This window comes from Pezoporus flaviventris, unplaced genomic scaffold (genome assembly GCF_033815535.1).
Source record: "Pezoporus flaviventris isolate CSIRO_AGI_PZ_B2104156 unplaced genomic scaffold, CSIRO_AGI_Pfla_v1 ptg000001l, whole genome shotgun sequence".
Lineage (NCBI taxonomy): Eukaryota > Metazoa > Chordata > Aves > Psittaciformes > Psittacidae > Pezoporus > Pezoporus flaviventris.
The window spans coordinates 44,926,870-44,944,807 of NW_026892549.1; the positions used below are offsets into that span (position 1 = coordinate 44,926,870).

Consider the following 17,938-nt stretch of genomic DNA (forward strand, 5'->3'; position numbering starts at 1 on the left):
CCTTACCCCTAACTCAGAGGGAGAAGCCTTTCCCACACCAAAACATCAGGAAAGTGTTGAGCATTGCCTCTGCGCTGTACCCTGCTCACAGGCATAACTGAGTGGATGACTGCCCTGAGAATGGGGATAGGTTCTGTGCCTTTTGCTGGAAGAAATGGTGTTCCCTTCATCAGGAGCCAGCTCCTGGCTGAGCAGGCTTGTTACACACAGTCTGAAGAGGCGCATCTTGTGGTAACTAGGCTAGTGAAGGGGGTTGTTTCATTTAAATAAAGGAAATATTTTATTATTTGAGATACGTGGCTTTCAGATCTGTCCTCTGAGAAACTGAGATCACTGCAGCCTGGAGACCAGCCAGGACTCAAGGGAATTACAGTCCTAGACTAATAAATTTGATCTGACCTAGAGCAACCATAAACCCTAAATAACTCCTCTTACTTCACTCATGTGACTCTAAGCTTACCATGGTGTTTCAGACTCTGAACATGGTCTATGCCTTCTTGTCCTGAAAGGGAAGTTTAATAGAAAATTTGTGTCTAATGAAGCATTCCTGCTAACCTAAATCTTTCCTATTAATTCAAAATACAACCAAAAATAATAGTCTCTTGTACTCCGCAGAAGATGACCAATCTTAACGCATTCCATTGTCTCCCCCAGCCTTTCAACTTGAAAGCAAAAGTCATTCTCATCTTTGCTTTGCTGGCCTAATCTCAGCAGCTCTCTCAGAAAACTGATGAAATCAAAGTGTAACTTGGGATCTCCAGCAGAACTTGAGCATGTCCATTTAAAAGGCCTCCTACCTCCTGATAAAATAATGATTCAGTGTCACACCAAAGAGTTCTGTTGTCCCCCAGCTCCCACCAAGCATGGCAGAAATCACTGCAGCAAGAATGAAACACTTTACAGCAGTTAACCCTCATAGCACTCCAGGGAGGCCAGGAGCTTGAGCCAGGTAGGGGAAACTGTATGCCCCATCTGAAGTAGTTTACAGCATAGCCTGATTTGTGCAGAAATGCTGGCACATAGCACACAAGTATGTTTAATTGATTCCGAAAATCTGATCCTAAAACTTAAATCGGGTTTGAACCACAGGTAAAACAAAGACTTGGTGTGTTTTGTCCCCAGTCCTGCAGAACAGACAGAACTGATTTTAAGTTCTTTAGGTTTTCAAAGGCAACTCTGTGCTCTAAACCTACATTGATGTCCTACATTCAGACAAAGAGCCCAGATTGTTTGCCCATTGTTCACATGCACTCATTTGTGATTCACACAAACCACTCCATGGCTTTCATTGCCATCACAGCACACTTAAGGATCAAAATCAAAACTTTGCCTCCTGCATTCCCATATATGCTATGATTGCTTGCCTACCAGGGGAGCCCTGATATTCTCATCTACCTTCATGAAGGATCATTTGTCATTTCAAGCCCTCTAGCCACCTGGAACATGGAAATTCCATTTACTAAATTCAGGTTGCCTCTCAGAAGAAGAGGAAATGCATTCTGATGCAGAATACCAAGTTAAACATGCAGAATAAACCTAAGGGATTTGGCACAGAGAGGTTTTAGAGAGACAGTAAGCTACTCTGAAAATAACTTAGCACACAAATTAATAGCTAGTTCTTCCTCTCTTTAATACAGACTTTCAAAAATGTCCCCCTACCCAAAAGTCAAGCTCTTGAAAACCACTGGCACCTTAGGGAGCTCCCTAGCTGCCTTCTACCATGGAATAGATTACTTAAGGATTCTAGCCTTGGATGAAACTCATTGGGCATTTTCAAGTGTTGCATTTCCACACCAAAAGCATCCAAATCAGTTGGCATAAACAACAGTCAAGCTGCCTTCTGTTTTTGCCAAGAAGAACTAGGTCCAGTGGGACTTAGTAACCATAATTTTTTCCACCATAGCTTCTTTTGTGGGTTCCAGCTGTGGAATGGTCTCCGAGAGTCTCAAGCTCAGGAAGGCAAGGGCATGGGTCCAGCTCCACTCTGGGACATGGCAGGCAATTCTCAGAAATCTGCAGGAATTACATTTGTTTAAACCAAAGCTGGATTTGACCCTTATCAAATTCTAATGTAACTGGCACAACTCGTACATTACAGCCTTCTTCTCTTCATTTAGTTCATAGTTAAAAAACTAATATTCCCCATCTATCCACATTTCACAATGAGTTATTTGTTTAGTAGCAAAGAAAAGTGATTAAAATATACAACATGGTGAAAATCACATTCTCATCTTCTGTATTGCTGTATAATTCATGCTGAAGAACAAATGAGCTTACAGCTCTGGGACTGTCTCCAGAATGAGTTACATTTGTCCTGTTTCCCATTCTTGTTATAATCTTTGTCAAGACAGTAGAATGATACGTCCCATTTGCTGTCCCCTTCACAGTATTTGTCAAACTACTGCAATAATAGAGTTGCTGGTTGCCCATATACACATCATTAATTATTTGTTGACATAAGGAAAGTTCTCTTGCGTTCTATTTGAGCAATTAATCTTTCCCTTTAAATCCAGAAGCAAGTACTGATTATCATTATTCCTTTTTTGGCTTTTAGGATGAGATTTGCTACTCTCCACCTTTTGTTTAGGAGGAGTGGAGGAGGAGGGGTGAGCAGCAGAATGACAGACACAGCGTATCACTTTCCTAATTGCAAAGAGGGATCCAGGTGTCGGCAAAGATCAAACCTACTAATATAATACCACCAGCCCTAAAGGGCAGTAATAGCAACAGATAAATCACCTTTCAATAAACACACCATTAGAGCATTCATCTACCCCTAAGCAAACAGCTTTGAGAAAACTTATCTTCTTATGCGTGCATTTGTGCAGAATTGATAGTCATCAACTAGCAACATTTATTTAAGCTTCCATCAAAAATGGGTATGGTCTGGGTGGTGTTGAGTAAAAGCAAATAGGAAAAGAAAAAAAAATGAATATATGGTAAGTGGATGCAATGTTTCAAAATTAACGGAAAAGGAGGGAACAAACATTACTCTGTTTTGCTCACGCTACTACGAATGCCTCACATGGCAGAATACTGAAAGGACATCAAGTGATTACCCAGAGCAAGCAATTCCCTCTTGTTTTGGAGGCTTGCCTGCTCCTCCTTGGTTGGAAACTGTGTCCAGCCTAAAGGTCCGTTGAGTACACTTCAGTCAGATGCAGCCTTGTCAAGGACCCATACTAAAGCTAGCGACAGACACAGGCCGCATAGCAAAACAACCATGCAACATGCTGCCCACTCAACAACAGGAGGGAAGAAGCCTTCACTGAGGAAAAGAAATAAACATATCAGCAGAAAGCCCACTAGAAGAAGAAAATCTCTCCATGAGCACCAATTAGATCCATGAGCACCAATTAGATACACCTGCTTGTGAAGAGGGTGAAGGAAGGGAATTTGCCCCGGTAAGTCCTAATTAGCAAAAGCATTTGTTCTTCCCAAGTCAAAGAGCCAGGGGACTCACTGTAGTGTAAGTTTCTGTAAACAAGCAACTGATATCACATGACAGCTAGAAATTAACAACAGAGACTTCCACCTCCCCAGTGGGAGACAGAGGTGGCCAACAGCATGGTGGCCTCAGCAGCCACAGAGGCAGAATGGGTTGTGGACCTGATGTGACCTATGCACACAGAAACTCAAGTGCTTGTGCTCTGACATAAATGATCCAGACACTCTTTTAGCTTTGTCCTAAACTGAATGTCATGAGCCAGCTGTGCACTCACTGCATCTTTCTTTAGGAGGTTTGCAAGCTTAAGAATCCTAAATGACAAAGAAATCAAAATAGGGAGACTGCCATTAAAGCCACTCACACAAAAAATTGAACTTCTCTTAACACAGAAACAGAAGCAGCAATATGGCAGTCAGTTTTGTATTTAGAAATGAAATTAGTGAGAATGTTGTCAGTTTTTTTCAGAGATGATACATTCTTCGTGGATGTTTTTTGTATTGTTGTTTGAAACATGCATTCCCAAATGTGAAATATAGGTGTGAACATTGTGTATCAGTTAAAAAAAAAAAAAAAAGAAAAGGAAAAAAAACAACAAAAACCAAACAACAAAGCCAACCAACAAAATACATAAAACTGTGACAGTGAACAGATGCCTAGAGAGAATGGGAACAGAGAAAGCATAAGTACACTCCTTCATCCCCCTAATACCAGCCTCCCAGCATCCAGCTATTTCCAGCTCAAGAGATGTGCTCCCTATACTAATATTTTCCTTCCCTTACCCAAACAGCAAGATTATAGTCAGCTGTCAATGATTTTCAGCAATGATCTAGAAGGATTTCTAATTTTAGACGAAGATGGGATATTTCACACTGGTTAAACTTGCCATGAACTAAAAAGAAAAGCAACAAAACACAAACACCCCCCAAAATCCCGCAAACATGTCAGGCTTACCAGAGGCAAAATGCCCAGTTTTTACACACATCTGTCAGTCAGCCAACAAATTAGGAGAAGGAAACAGTGACCATAGATTACCCAGTGAGAGCCAGTTTTGCATTTGCTGCTGTATGCTGCTGTGTAGGCTCAAGTGCCTTTCATACTCCCTAAGAGCAAGACATTTTATACATATACAATTATTTGGATCTTTATTTTTGGTTATACGTGGCATTCACCTCAATAATTTATTGCCCTTTGTTAAGTACAGCAGTTATGTTTATGCAAATGCAGAAGAAGGTATGAACACCCAGGAACCATCATGGGTTTTCACAATGTACTGCAGAAGGAAAGCAAGCAGTTGTGTAATTATTCCAGCATGACATGTTCATGCATAAAATTAGGCCTTCTCTCCAAGCACTGCCTGTCAATAAGTCCTGTAAATCTATAGGAGAGCTGTTCATGACACATTCAATTTTGCCTATCAGTACGATGTCCAATTACTTGGGAAAGGGTGAAAGACTTTATGCCACATCTAAACATGACAGACATAACCTTTAAGTACTGGCAAATGCCAAGATGTTGCTGGCAGTAGGCATTCCAAACATGTTTGTGTTTTCCTTTGTACATGCTTTTCCTCCTTTTTTATATAAATGCAAATTGTTAAGTATTTTAAAATGCTGCATTATCACACCCCCAAGGAGCAAGTTCGGAAAATGGAAAGAAGGTTTACACTACCTAACCTTCTCTAATACGTTTAACATAATGTAGCATTTGTTACTGCCACAGGTGTTAAAATAGCATTTCCCTGACCCCCGGTTTCAACATACAAGTATCAAGTTGTAAGCACAGCATTAAGTCCAATCACTGAGACCTGCACAAAAGGAAAAAAAAAGGTAAAATAATTTTGTTGCATCATCCAAAGTAAAATTCATCAAAAGCCTCTGCTCCATTTCCAAATAGTAAAGCTGATCTGTACCTCAAAGCCTTTTGAAAGGCCAGCATGTTTTTCTTCTTAATACTTCCCAGCAGGGAGCACAACAGCAGGTCTAGTTTATCTTAATTATCTCTCTTTATCTCCACAGGAGAAAGAAATTACTGCCAGTGTGTTGCTGGCTAGAACAGAAGTTGAAGAGCACAAGTCATCTCCATTTCTCCACAACTATTCCCATGGCTCAGGTAAGTGCAATGGAAAAACCCGAGGAATGGAGTAGAGACCAGGAGAATGTATTTCTGTTGTTCTGGGTTACATACTGTAACTGGAAGTTGACAGTCAAAGTCACAGTGAACATAGAAGAAAGAAAGAATGTTTCTGTGTTTTATCCTTACTTACCATACAGGAGAACAGCAAAGAAAAAGCTGGTTGCAGTGATGGAAACAGCATGCTCTGGTAAAGACAGAACTTTAGGAAACAGTCTCTGAGTTAACCAGAAAACAAAGATAATGAATACTAGGGATACTTACAATGCTGAGTGCCCTTAAGACAAAAAGAGACTTTCAGTTTCCATTTTATAGGACACTGTGTATGTGGTAGCCCACTACGCGTTAGTGAAGTTACCTTTTTGTCAGCTGTTGACTCTTTGTGAGAAACTCTACTGCTGCTTCTCTTTTGGATAGCTTAAAGAGCAGGTATCTTGGGGTTTATATTCCTAAGAAGATGTTATGGTCTTCAATTTAATATGGCTTACTGGAAATTGTGCTTCATTTTGGCTGCATCTTTAATAGTGTTGTGGCTGATTTTAATGTGTCCTTGCTTTTGGCTCTTTATTATTAGAGGAGTCCCATTCTGTTTTCAGCAGGGCATCACAAGGATTCCCTGCCTTAGGATTCTGATAAACTGCCCAGAGAAGTTGATGGGAACTAGAACAGGATTCTCATGTGTTTCCTAGGCCTTCATTAATGAAGTAAGATTGTAACATAAATCTGAGCTACCACTTTCTCATGTACTTTGTTCATCTGTGGTGATCTTTCCAAGACTGCCTTTCTCTTAACTTTTCACGGCCCTGAGGAACAAACTTTTGGCATCATTTACATCCTAATTAGAACTAATAATTTAGCAGTAATTTCCGGAAGCGTTGGTGGAAATATTTAGCATATAAGTCTCAGTAGAACTACTTTGCAGAGGTAAAAAAGAAAATTGTAAGTCTGCCAGTTCATACCAAAAACTTTGCTCTGACTGACCTTGTATCTGCTCCACATGTTGAATAACCATAAACAGCACAAAATCGCTGCCTTACTGACCTAAACTAGATTATTATTATTATGAAACTTCCTCTGTTGAATACTGTATATGAGGTAGTAAAACTCGGTTCAATCACCTTTTGTTCCCATTCTACTGATAGCTACTGATGGCGAATTATTTTTCCTTGACATTAAAAGCTGGATTATTTGCTGGTGCACAGCGAAGTCCATCAGATCAGCTTCAGGGACTGTGGCAACCTGTAGGTCTCCATTATATGGAAGGCTATGGTTAGGGCTTTTTTGTCCTCGCTCACTTATGTAAAGGCCCAGTCAGCAGACTGGGTCATCACTAAAAAGGAAGCTCTGGGTGTAAGATCCCCCAGTTCAAAGGGAAATCTTAAGCAGACCATAAAGCTAAATAGATGTTGATGAGTAGCTTCTCCTTTATCCTCATTCAGTGAAGGACGGATTTACAGGACTGAAGTCAGCAGGAAACCCTTTCAAGCAGCTTTGAAAATTTTAGCCAAGAAGCCTTTTCTAGCAGACTTTTGGCAGTATATGTGCACCCTTCTGGTTTCCTTTTTGATGAGGTTCATGCTTCACATAGTGAAGGATTAAAAATCAAAATACAAGTAATAATAATATATTAATTTCGAAAGCTGGCAAGCTTTTTCCCCCCAAATCGGGAAGTGCCCTTGAGCCAGCTGGACAGACTGAGTACTGGCTATTGATGCTGTTTTCCAAGACAGAAGTCATTCTGTGATAACCTCTTTCAAGCATAACTCTTTATCTCTTTGAAACATGATCTGCATCTTGTGGCTGTCTATAAAAAACTAAGACCCTGATTCTGATAGAGGCTTTTAGAACAATACAGCTGATAAATCCAAGTGATGATAAAAATGATGACTGCTTTAATAAGTTGTAAAACTCCTACTGTTGGCCTGTAGCCAGCAAGTGAATTGGTTGCCTGTTTCACTGTTCTGAGAATCTCACAACAGTCTGACAAATCTAAATCTTATTCCAAGGCATGTGTTTGAAGTTACAGCCATATAGGCCTCCAGGACTAGTGGCCCAGTATCTGGCCATGGCTTTTATGTCAGAAAGCATGAGGGGGCTTCATAGCAGCAACAGTGATGAAAGCGTCTGTCTAGAAAAATATCCACATCCAAAATACTTACCCACCTGCAGTTTACCAGTGATGGCCCAAACAAATTGCAGCTTGCTGAGCTTTTCTCCTATGAAAAATGCAAAACCATGGTGGGAAAGAGTGGCTCAAGCATTGGTGGCACTTTTCTTCTGAAGAAATGGGATAGGGATAGCATATGTACGTGTACATCTCTGGTAAGCAAACCTTGGTTTATGTGGGGATCTATGCTTGGTGGGAGGAAAGACTCCATTTTGTACTACATGCAACTCCTGATTCTGTAAAAAGACAAACCATGGCTCGTTTGTGTCTGTGTTTCATGCTTAAGACAGTTAGACAGCTGTTTACTTTGTGCCATATTTACTTCTGTTGCTGACAGTCCGTTGTTACAGATTATGCAAGAAAGTTCCTCTAACTTTTATGAAGAGCTGGAGACATCCAACCAGAAAGAACCATTTCCTCAGTGTACTCTTCTGCACCTGTGAACCATTTTACAATCCAGGGGAAAAAAAGCTATGCAAGCTTTACAGTTCTTCCTTCTCTCTCCCTGGAAGGCCTGTTTTCTTCCATAAGTGGTTCTATGGCATTTCCAAACAGCTGAATGTTTTCACTCTTTCTAGATAGATTTTTTTTTTTTTTTTTAAGGAATCAGAACTCTGCTGCAGCATTACATTAAAAATAAAAAAATAAGTAAATAGAACGAACACTTCGACTACAAGCAGTCTTTGCTCTTTCACTGCAGCATGGCTCCCATCCAAAGCCAATTATGTAAACCAACAGCACCTCAGCACTGTTACCACCAGCCATGTAAAAGGAAGAATCACACCTACTCAAAGCTGAAAGCATTTTCAAGAAATTTAATTATTTTCTTACTTTCCCACCTCAAGCGTGCTTTTTACCTTACTTCAATCTAAAACGCCTTGGGTGTTATTCATCTAGAACATATGGAGCACTATATAAATCCAAGTTGTTGCTAATTTTACTTAAAAGTCAGGTTTTATTTTCTGTTTTTGCTTCTGCCTGTTTACAGTCCTTGAAACATCTTTTTGCATTGCCCCAGATGTCACTTCTTGCAGTGCTTCATCTTTTGTACATGTTAATCTTGCCTCCTCAGTGCTTGCAATATTTTTGCTTCATACAGTGATGGGGAGAAATGTAATGCCAAAAACTAATTGTGAAAGAAAATGGCAAAATGATTTAATTTCATGCCTTTAAATTCAGTATCAATTAAGTTTAATGGTCAAAATCCTTTCATCGATTTATGAAACTGTGTAGATCATGATTTCTAAAGGAAAAAGTGACTTTGAGACAGGTCTATCTAATAGAGAGATTTCTCTTTATTTTACAGCTCACTGTCTTAACTTTAACATACCGTGGAAATAATTTGTAGCCTTTGTTATCATATTGGGCTTTCAATGATATTGGTCAAGAATTCCAAGTAAGCTGATAACAGCTGCTGGGAAAGCATGTTCCCTGTGCTGCAGTGAGCTATACTATGGAATAATTGAAGCATGATTTACTTTCATATATGGCACCAGTGGGCTCTCTAGAATAGCTGTCAGTTATACTCTGGAGGTACAGCAAGTTGTTAAACATTGGCCAATGTTGTGGTGGTCTCCTAGCATGTTTTTCATTCAACAAGTGGAATGCCCAGCAGGCTGTACTCGTTTCCAGAAAGAGTTCTTCAAAAGGAAATCATCTCAATTAAGATATGTATATGTATAATGTTTCATATGCAAACAATGCATATCTTAGCATAAATATCGATGCTGGTTCATGTATGCAGTCATTATACTTCCTAAATGAAAAATTATTAAATGATTTGTCCATGGTACTGATTGGTGAGTGATTTCTCCCTGTCCTTAACCCAAAAGCCTTCCGTTACATTTTCTCCTCACTGTCCTGCTGAGGAGAGCAGTGACAGAGCACCTTTGGTGGCACCTTGTGTCCAGCCAGGGTGAACCCCGGCACAGACATAAAAGGTGCAATATGACTGTGTTGTGGGGAACTTCATAAAGTTCAGTAAGGTCCTATCTCAGTGTATCATTATGCTCAGCAGAACCTGTTGTTGCAGGTAATACACTGTTTGCTTGCTGTCCCTGTTTGAAGATCTGTGTGTGCAATGCTGTTAAGGCCGTGGAGAGCTCCATCAAGGAAAAGAGCAGTTGCTTGGCTTAAAAAACTCAAGGAGGCCTTAAGAAATCTTGTTAGTTCTGCCCAAACACAGCAGCATGAAATTATAACCCAAGAATTTTACCAGGCTCACTCAAGTACAGCAAATACCAGCTGGAGGGTAAAGAGGGATTTGCTTTCCAAACAGCTAGGAGAGGCATTCATTTCACTACATGAAACAAATACCAGTCCGTTGATGACAGTAAAAGTCAGTTGGACATTGCAAGCTGTAACTTGTACTGTGGGCTATTCAGGACTTGGCATCCAAGGGAGGAACTGAAGAGAGTACAGCAAAGCTACAGAAAAATGCAAGAGATTGGTGTGTTATGGGTCAGCAAGATCCAGGCACCACACCATGAAGATGGAGGGCACATTTCTTCCATGCACCAGAACTAATGTTGATAGTGCTACACTGTTCATTCATGGTCTCCTGAGAGACCATCTGCCTACAGAAGAAGTGCAGCATACACAGGATTCTGTCCAGGAGAAAACTTTATCTTTACTTGAGTTTGTTGAAATGATTGTGGACATCAGGAGAGAACAGTCCCTGGGCCATGAAGAAACAGGAAAGGAAGAAAGCGGGAGGGTGCATTTAGAGGAGGAAGACTTTTACATCCTGTTTGCAACATGATTTTGAAAGTCTCAGGAAACTGGCCAGAAATAGGCAGGTGACGTTCCTGATACTGTTTGGACTCCCCTTAGCTCCAGTGGTATCTAAATTCCCAAACAGGTAGCCTTTCTTGCCTGCAAATATACTGGCTTAGTCTTTGTTATTGTACAGGGCTCCCCAGTGCCTGACCAAAGGTACAGAAACTCTCCTACTAGGAAAGAGGAACCGGGCCCAGTTCATCCCTCATGTGTAGGAGTGCAAAAAGCACTCATATCATTCTAAGAGAACTCTTGCAATGCTTTCTGTAACCATGCAGCACTGTATATGACTAACCCCTACCACTTGTCTTTCTTACTCCTTGTCTCGATGATGGCTGCAGGTGATCTTGAATCTCTCAGTCATGCAACTTCAAAGGGACACCAGTTATCTGTAATACAAGGAAAGGGAGCTCCAACACACTGAATGATAAGGAGGATTTCCAGCAATGATTTCTATCAACTACTTATTCTTAATGTGGCCTGAGTTTGGGCATTTTGTCGCCAGCCACTCATGTACTGAATATTCTGTCAACCTGCAGAATGATGCTGTGATCTTCTTTACTGTGAGCAATCTAGGAGGCAATAGGGCATTCCATTCCAAAGATCAAGTGGGAAGGTCCCCCTTGATTTGTCATCTCCAACTGATTTCAGGGGGGCTGGATTTCCACTCCCTCCCTAACTCTTGCCCTGTATTCTTACATTCCCTGCTTTCCAGTACTAACGCATGCTTTTTTGTAGAATTTAAGGCCATCTTTAATTTTTTTTTAAGTATAGCTGTCCTTCCTGATAATGTAGACAGCCTTGCAATTACAAATCAGAGCACACATACCATCAGGATCAAGATAAACTTTCTGATTAAAGAATTGTTGCTCCAGGCTTGTATTCTTCAGTGAATTCAGACCTTAAAGAAACATTACCTGAGGTTTGCAGGAAAACTCTGGTGCGGCCAGTATTTTAGTACTGCTCTTGAATCCCAGCCTGGTGGTTCTTTCTGAGGACTCATTTTGCTGGTGGCATTAGTGCTTGCGTGGTTGTGAGAGAGAAGTTGGAATGAACTGGCCAATGTTAATATCAATACACACACATGCAGACTTCCAAAAAAAAGAAAGAAATACAACTTACCTAGCAGTAATTTAGAAAATCTGATTTCTTATTTGTTCCAATGATAAGAGGCATTTTCTTTGTCTCAATCTACTTCTCAGCAGGAGTCCTACACTGATGAAGTATCATCAAATTGTCAGCTTCCACTGAGAGAGACACCCACACGGCTCACTGATTGGAGAGATGAGAACAGTGACAGGTGTTTCTAAAAACTGTTGGGTTTTAAAATTAAAGGGGAAAAAATATTCCCTTTGTGGAAGACGTATCTAAAATAGAAGTTAGCCGATGAAAATTTTGTTGGGACAGACTGAAGAAGACAAATGAGTCTAGTTAGTGTAGCAAGGAACTAGGTAACGAAAGTTAAAGGAAGTCAACCTTGGTGCAAAGGACTTCATTCTAGGTTAGCTGAAGTCTTGAGTAAAGTGAGGCTGCTGTTGGGGTTCATCAGTTGATAGGATGCTGAAAATGGGTTAATTATTCTTATGAACAACTAGGGTACCTGCACTTACATGGGCTAGGCTGAAAATGCAAAATTTATGCAGTATCGGTAGCACCACTTATTACTAAAACTGAACAGCTCTGCTCACAGCAAAAACCATATTTCATTTGCTTTATTAACCATTTCAGAGGGAGAAATTCTCATAGAAATTGTTCCTCGGCAATCTCCTCAGCTAAATGTGGGCAATGCCAAGCTCTCCTTTTCCACAGATGAAAACAGTGTTTTAATTTATGTGAGGTCCACAGCTGCTGAACTTAGGAATGTGACAAGAATGTCTGTGATAAGATGAGTAATCCTACCTTCAGCATGAAGTGAACAGTGTTCAGCAAATAAGCCTGAGACCACACAAGCAGAGAGTAGAAAGAACAACGTTAAACAGTTTCTTGTGCAGTGGTTCTTTTCTGTCCCCTGCATTGTGAGAAACAGGCTCTCTGGGGAATGCGTGCACACAGGAGGGTTAATTAAGGTCACACATTTCTGACATCTCCTAACTGCGTGTTTGAGCCTGGAGTCTCAGAGTTGTGTGTTTCAGGTGATTGTTTTTAACTTTTGTGTTTGTCTAACAGAACATAAACAGTATTTGTGTTCCAACACCAAACAACCATTCAGTGTCCCCTCTTGCCTAACCACATTGAAGTCCCCTCTTCCCACCAATGCAGGATCCCTCTTAGAGCTTAGATCATGGTCAGCTTATAGATGAATGAACAACAAAAAGTATTTTCTATATCTTTCTGCTACTCTCAGAAAAACAACACCAAAGCTGAGCAGCCACAAAAAAAAAAAAACACCTCAAAACCGAGTCTTACCTTTTATGTAGGGATACACTAAAAAGAGGACTGGTGTGAGGAGGCAATTGAGTGAAAAGGGAGCATGGAGAGTGTTCATGGTAGGCTACTGTGCAGTTCTTTCGTGTAGAACACAACTGAAAGGTGCCATATACATTGGATAGACGCATGCCAACTGATCAAGGATGTCTGATCCATTCTGTGCTCAAAATAATTCACCTTGTCTGTCATGTAAGGACCAGATGCCTTCTCTGAGCCCCCTGGGTAAAGGGCCTTTTCACAGGCTATGAAGAGCACCAGTCTGGCACCTCCACCAACTGTCCAGTTGGTTGCTGCCACTACTGCAGGTGAGGGGCTGCTGCTGCAGCCCGGGACTTTGTACTCCGCCTATCACTATTAGGCAGATAAAGCATTTTAATTACATATCCTATTGTTTCTGTTTTTATCCTCATTAGCCTTCTTTTGAACATACCTGACCCCTTTATCATGGAGCTGAATAGTTCCACTATGTTTAAGACTCCCAAGACAGCTCTTGGTAGTAAATTTAGGCCAGACATTTTCCTGTCTCTCTCCAGTAATTTTTCCTCCCACTATTCTTACCTCATGTGCAAACCCCCCTGGGAAAGTCTTGCAGAAGTTAAGAGAGATAAAACCTGTAGGAGTCTATAGAAGTGTAACAGTCCTCTCTTCTGGAATTGAAATAGAATGCTGTCTCCTGCAACCTGTTTGAGGCATCCTACCGGATTATATTATTTGACAAAGATGTTAATTGTATCCTGTTCTATAGGATCTTCAAAATGTAAGGAAAGGTTATCATTGTCCCTTCAATTCTACAGGGCTTTACCACAGAAAACGACATCACAGACTGTATAATGCAGTAGCCACCTGAAGTATGCCCATGTCTCTTTTGTTAGGTGTCTTTTTTATTTTTTGTATGAATTATTTATTACTCATTAATACCAGGGGAAGTGAATTGTGCTCCTGTAGAAGACCAAGAGAATGACAGAGGCAGCATGGAAATAATTACAGGAGTGTCTGAGTTCTCGATATGTCTGTGAAAATGGTTTAGCTGGTTGTTGAGGAAAAAGGGGGATGCTTTATGTCTGGTTTTGTAGGAAGCTCAAATACCTTGATGATGAGTGCTGTATAAGTATCATTATTCAGTATGTAAACCTCATTTTGTGTACTGATAATGACAGTAATGCACAAACACCGTAGTCTGACATAGTGACATCTAATCTTAGGTGTCCAAGAATTTGGTGGGATGAAACAATCATGGCATCTGTACGTGAGGAGCTGAGCACAAAGCAGCACAGCTGCCCACCTGCTCCTCAGTAAATCCACTGTGAAATGAGGAAGGGTTCTCCAGGCACCAGATTCTTGCTCTTCAGCTCCAGGTTGTGATCCCCATGCAGAATATTTGAGCACCATCCCATAGGCAGGACCTTAAAATTTACTTTGCTTTTGCGATTCTCAAAGAGTTTTAATCTGTCCTGGGTACTGCTACAATACTTAAACCTAACCGATTTTCATGCATCAGGGATACAATGCACTCAGCACACCCCTCATAATTATCTTGACCTTTTCTGTCAGGTGACCCCCACAGGCTAGCACCAATGAATTTAGTAGTGAACTCTATCCTTTTAAGATAACCCAGTGTCTTAATTTCCTTTCTGTAAGCAGTTTTACATTTTTTGGCCCTATCTTTGAAGGGCTGTTAGTATAATTAGCTGCTAAAATATGTCTTTCTTAAAAATGCAGGAATAAAACAACAGGGCAGTAGAAAATACGTGCATCTTGGGGAGCTGTCACTGCAGAGAGGATGTGGCTGATCATCTGAGTGACATGAGCAGACAAAAGGGTTATGGGGGGTATTTTCAATAGATAAAGAGCAAATGTCTTTGCACTCTAAATAGCTCTTGGTTTAGATTAAAGGAAGCAGAGGGAGAGGGTGAAAGGGAGGTTGAACCAAGCAGGTGGAGCTATGGAGCAATCACACTTGGCTTCTTATGGGGCTTGTGGAGGGGCCCTCCCACTTTCCCCATATCCTGGTTAGCTCTCCAGTATAAAGCACCAATAGGTATCAGTAGAGAGCTCCTGGTGCTACTGGCAGCAATGGGAAGTAGAAAAATTAAGAGAGAGCTCTGTGTGTAAGTGCACGTGTGTGCATAGATGATTTGTGCTGTGACAGTGACTGCAATGGACTTAGCTCAGACGGAGCATTCCCTGAGGAGTGGCTGCGGGATCGCTTTAAGCTTCAATGGCACAGTATGTAAAAACCCCACAAACTGCAGGCACAGATTTACATATTTAGCCTGTACCATTAAAGGCACAAACAGCAAGTGTCAGCAGCAGAAATGGGGAGAGGGGAGACAGGAGACTGGAAGATTATGTCAGTAATGCTTAAACCTCCCAAGTGGCCACTGTGCTACTCACCCCCTGCAGCCCTGTCCTCTTCTCTGCACAGGCACCATCTGATCTTGAAATAGTTTTAGAGTGTCTGATGAACCAATCCAGTGGGAAATTGCTGGTGTGGCTTCAATGGGAGACCGGTTCCTATTGTATACAATACTGTATAGGTTTGTCGCTGAGAGCAGAGAAAATTAATAGCTCACTATTAACATGAGGTTCTAAATTCTTTAACTAAAATCAAAACCAAGGTGGACTCTTTGCACTCTTCTCCTGCTCTAGCATGGGACCCCTCCCACAGAAGACAGTCCTCCATAAACGTATCCCACCTGAGTGTTTCCCAGGGGCTGCAGATTTTCCTGATCTGCTCCAGAGTGTGTCCCTTCCACAAGGTTCAGTCCTTCAGGAGCAGGCTGCTCCAATGTGGGTCTCCCACAGGACCTGAAGCAAACCTGCTGCAGTGTGGGCTCCTCTCGACATGGGGCCACAGGTCCTACCAGGAGCCTGCTACATTGCAGGCTTCCCATGGGATCACAGTCTCCTCTGGGCACTTGCCTGCTCTGGTGTGTGGTTCTCCATGGGCTGCAGGTGGAGATCTGCTCCCCCATTAACCTCCATGGGCTGCAGAGGAATTTCCGCTCTGGTGCGTGGAGCACCTCCTCCCCTTCTTCTGCACTGATCTTGGCGTCTGCAAGGCTGTTGCTCTCACATACTCTCCTCTCTCCAGCTGCAAAATTCAGGGTTTTTTTCCCCTTTCTTAAATATGTTATCCCAGAAGTGCTATCACCATCGCTGATGGTGTCCCTTGGCCAGCATTGCCAACTGGCATGGGCTCTGTCAGACATAGTGGAAGCTTCTAGCAGCTTCTTACAAAAGCCAACCCCTTCTCCCCCAAACCTTGCTGTGCAAGTCCACTACATACACTTAAAAAGGCAGATGTGTAACAGTAATGCACACTTAGGTTTCTTTTAGGTTTCTAATTTTTCAGTTCTGCTGGATGACAGGTTTTCAGGCTTTCTACCCCATCAAAAGGAGCAGACAGCATTTTTCTAAGAGAAAGCTAAGATTCCCACAGACCCAGAGTTTGGAGCTTAAAGAAAACAATCACCAAATATGGGCAAGAACCATGAGCTGGAGATGTTGAAACACTGTTATTATTATCTGTTCTCATCTTGTCTTTCCCACCAGGCTTCACACCAAAGAGAACAGAGAAAATACTCTCACCTGAGACAGGATGAATAAGTTGGTTACGTTTTAAGAAGTGCCAGGCACCCGCAGCTCTGCTATCAGTGGGAAATGCAGGTGCTCTGAGAATAAGATCTGGTTGTCAGTTTTTTCCTGCTGTTGACTTGCCTTCTTGTTCTCTCTTCAGGCAGGACACAGTCCTGTTGCTTTTCTGTGTCATAATAATGGAGACATGAGGCTGTTCTCTGCCAGCTTTATCTGCGGGCTTAGAAAGGAACATTCAGCCTCTCGGGCAAGATATAAACTGGGCTTTCTGTGCTTGTGGTCTGAAAAACAGTGGTCAGGTTTAAACACCTTTTTACTCACTTTTCCCAGTTTATTTCCCACAGTAACCAGGGTGTGGGAGGATGTGTATACCTGTGTCTTCCCCCAGCACAGAGCTGGGATTTGCCTGGGTGAAAGTACTGAGGAGTAAAGGATTACTTTCTGTTTTCTGTGATGATCTTAATGGAAACAGCAGTCTGTGTTATAAGGTTTGGGTTCAGTGCTGGCGTGCCAGACTATGCAGTTAGTTGCCTAAGCAGGTGTCTGAAGTGTACCCCACAAAAAACTCTTTGGTCCCTCAGAGCAGTGTGCCATGGTCTGACTGAAGCTGTCTGTCTTCTCTGGCTGTGGCAGAGCTAATGGCACTAGTTCTATGACTGACCTGCCTAAAAGCTTCCCTTCACTGCCAAATGCTAAGCAAGGTTTCCTGTTACTATGTGATGGAAGAAAAAAGAGTCATCTGATAGAAGGCAATGGTACCACAAATGTACCTCTGGTGGATACTCTATGCTCTTTCCTCAGGCCTCTTTTTGTAAGTAATAGGATCCCAGTGATCACTGACAGAGGTGCACATATTTCCATGCTAGAAAGGGGGATGGAGAGACCACGTCTTGTCCTTTGCTAGACCTGCCCTGTTAATATGTCCTCAGTAGTTTCACAACTTGCCTGTGAACTAGCAAAAGCTGAAAAGAAACATGTATTTCTCTCCCTGCTGGTCTTGCATTGATTGCAATTAAAGAGGAGGAACTGAAAGTAAAGCTTGTATGAGTACATATCCCCCCCAGTCCAGATGAGTTCTTGCTGTCTGATATTTTCTTTTTTTTTTTCCTTCCTTGTCACTTCACTCAGCTTGTTAAAGGTGCCAATTGTATAATTTTGCGCTACGATGTGAGAATACTATTCACACCCATGGTAACGTTCCATTTTGTTGGGCTGCAGAGCTTTTAATTTTGAGTTAATACAGTATAGCGGCTTTATGTCCAATGTTCTAAATGCCACAGTATGTTGATGAAAAGAAATTACATTGATGAAACAGATAGGCAGTGATTAATATGATCCATAACTTGGAGTGACGTAACAGCCCCAGCTTTCTATCCTACACAAAATGATGT

The 17,938-nt window shown here is 41.6% G+C and overlaps 1 long non-coding RNA gene across 1 annotated transcript; it reads right to left on the reverse strand.

Moving 5' to 3' along the window:
- Positions 1-9,570: 9,570 nt before the first annotated feature.
- Positions 9,571-15,996, reverse strand: LOC133267108 (uncharacterized). The gene is made up of 3 exons (XR_009742642.1): positions 15,647-15,996; positions 11,646-11,795; positions 9,571-10,321 (listed from the first exon to the last, which is right to left on the reverse strand). It is a non-coding gene; the product is annotated as an uncharacterized LOC133267108 (long non-coding RNA).
- Positions 15,997-17,938: the final 1,942 nt, after the last annotated feature.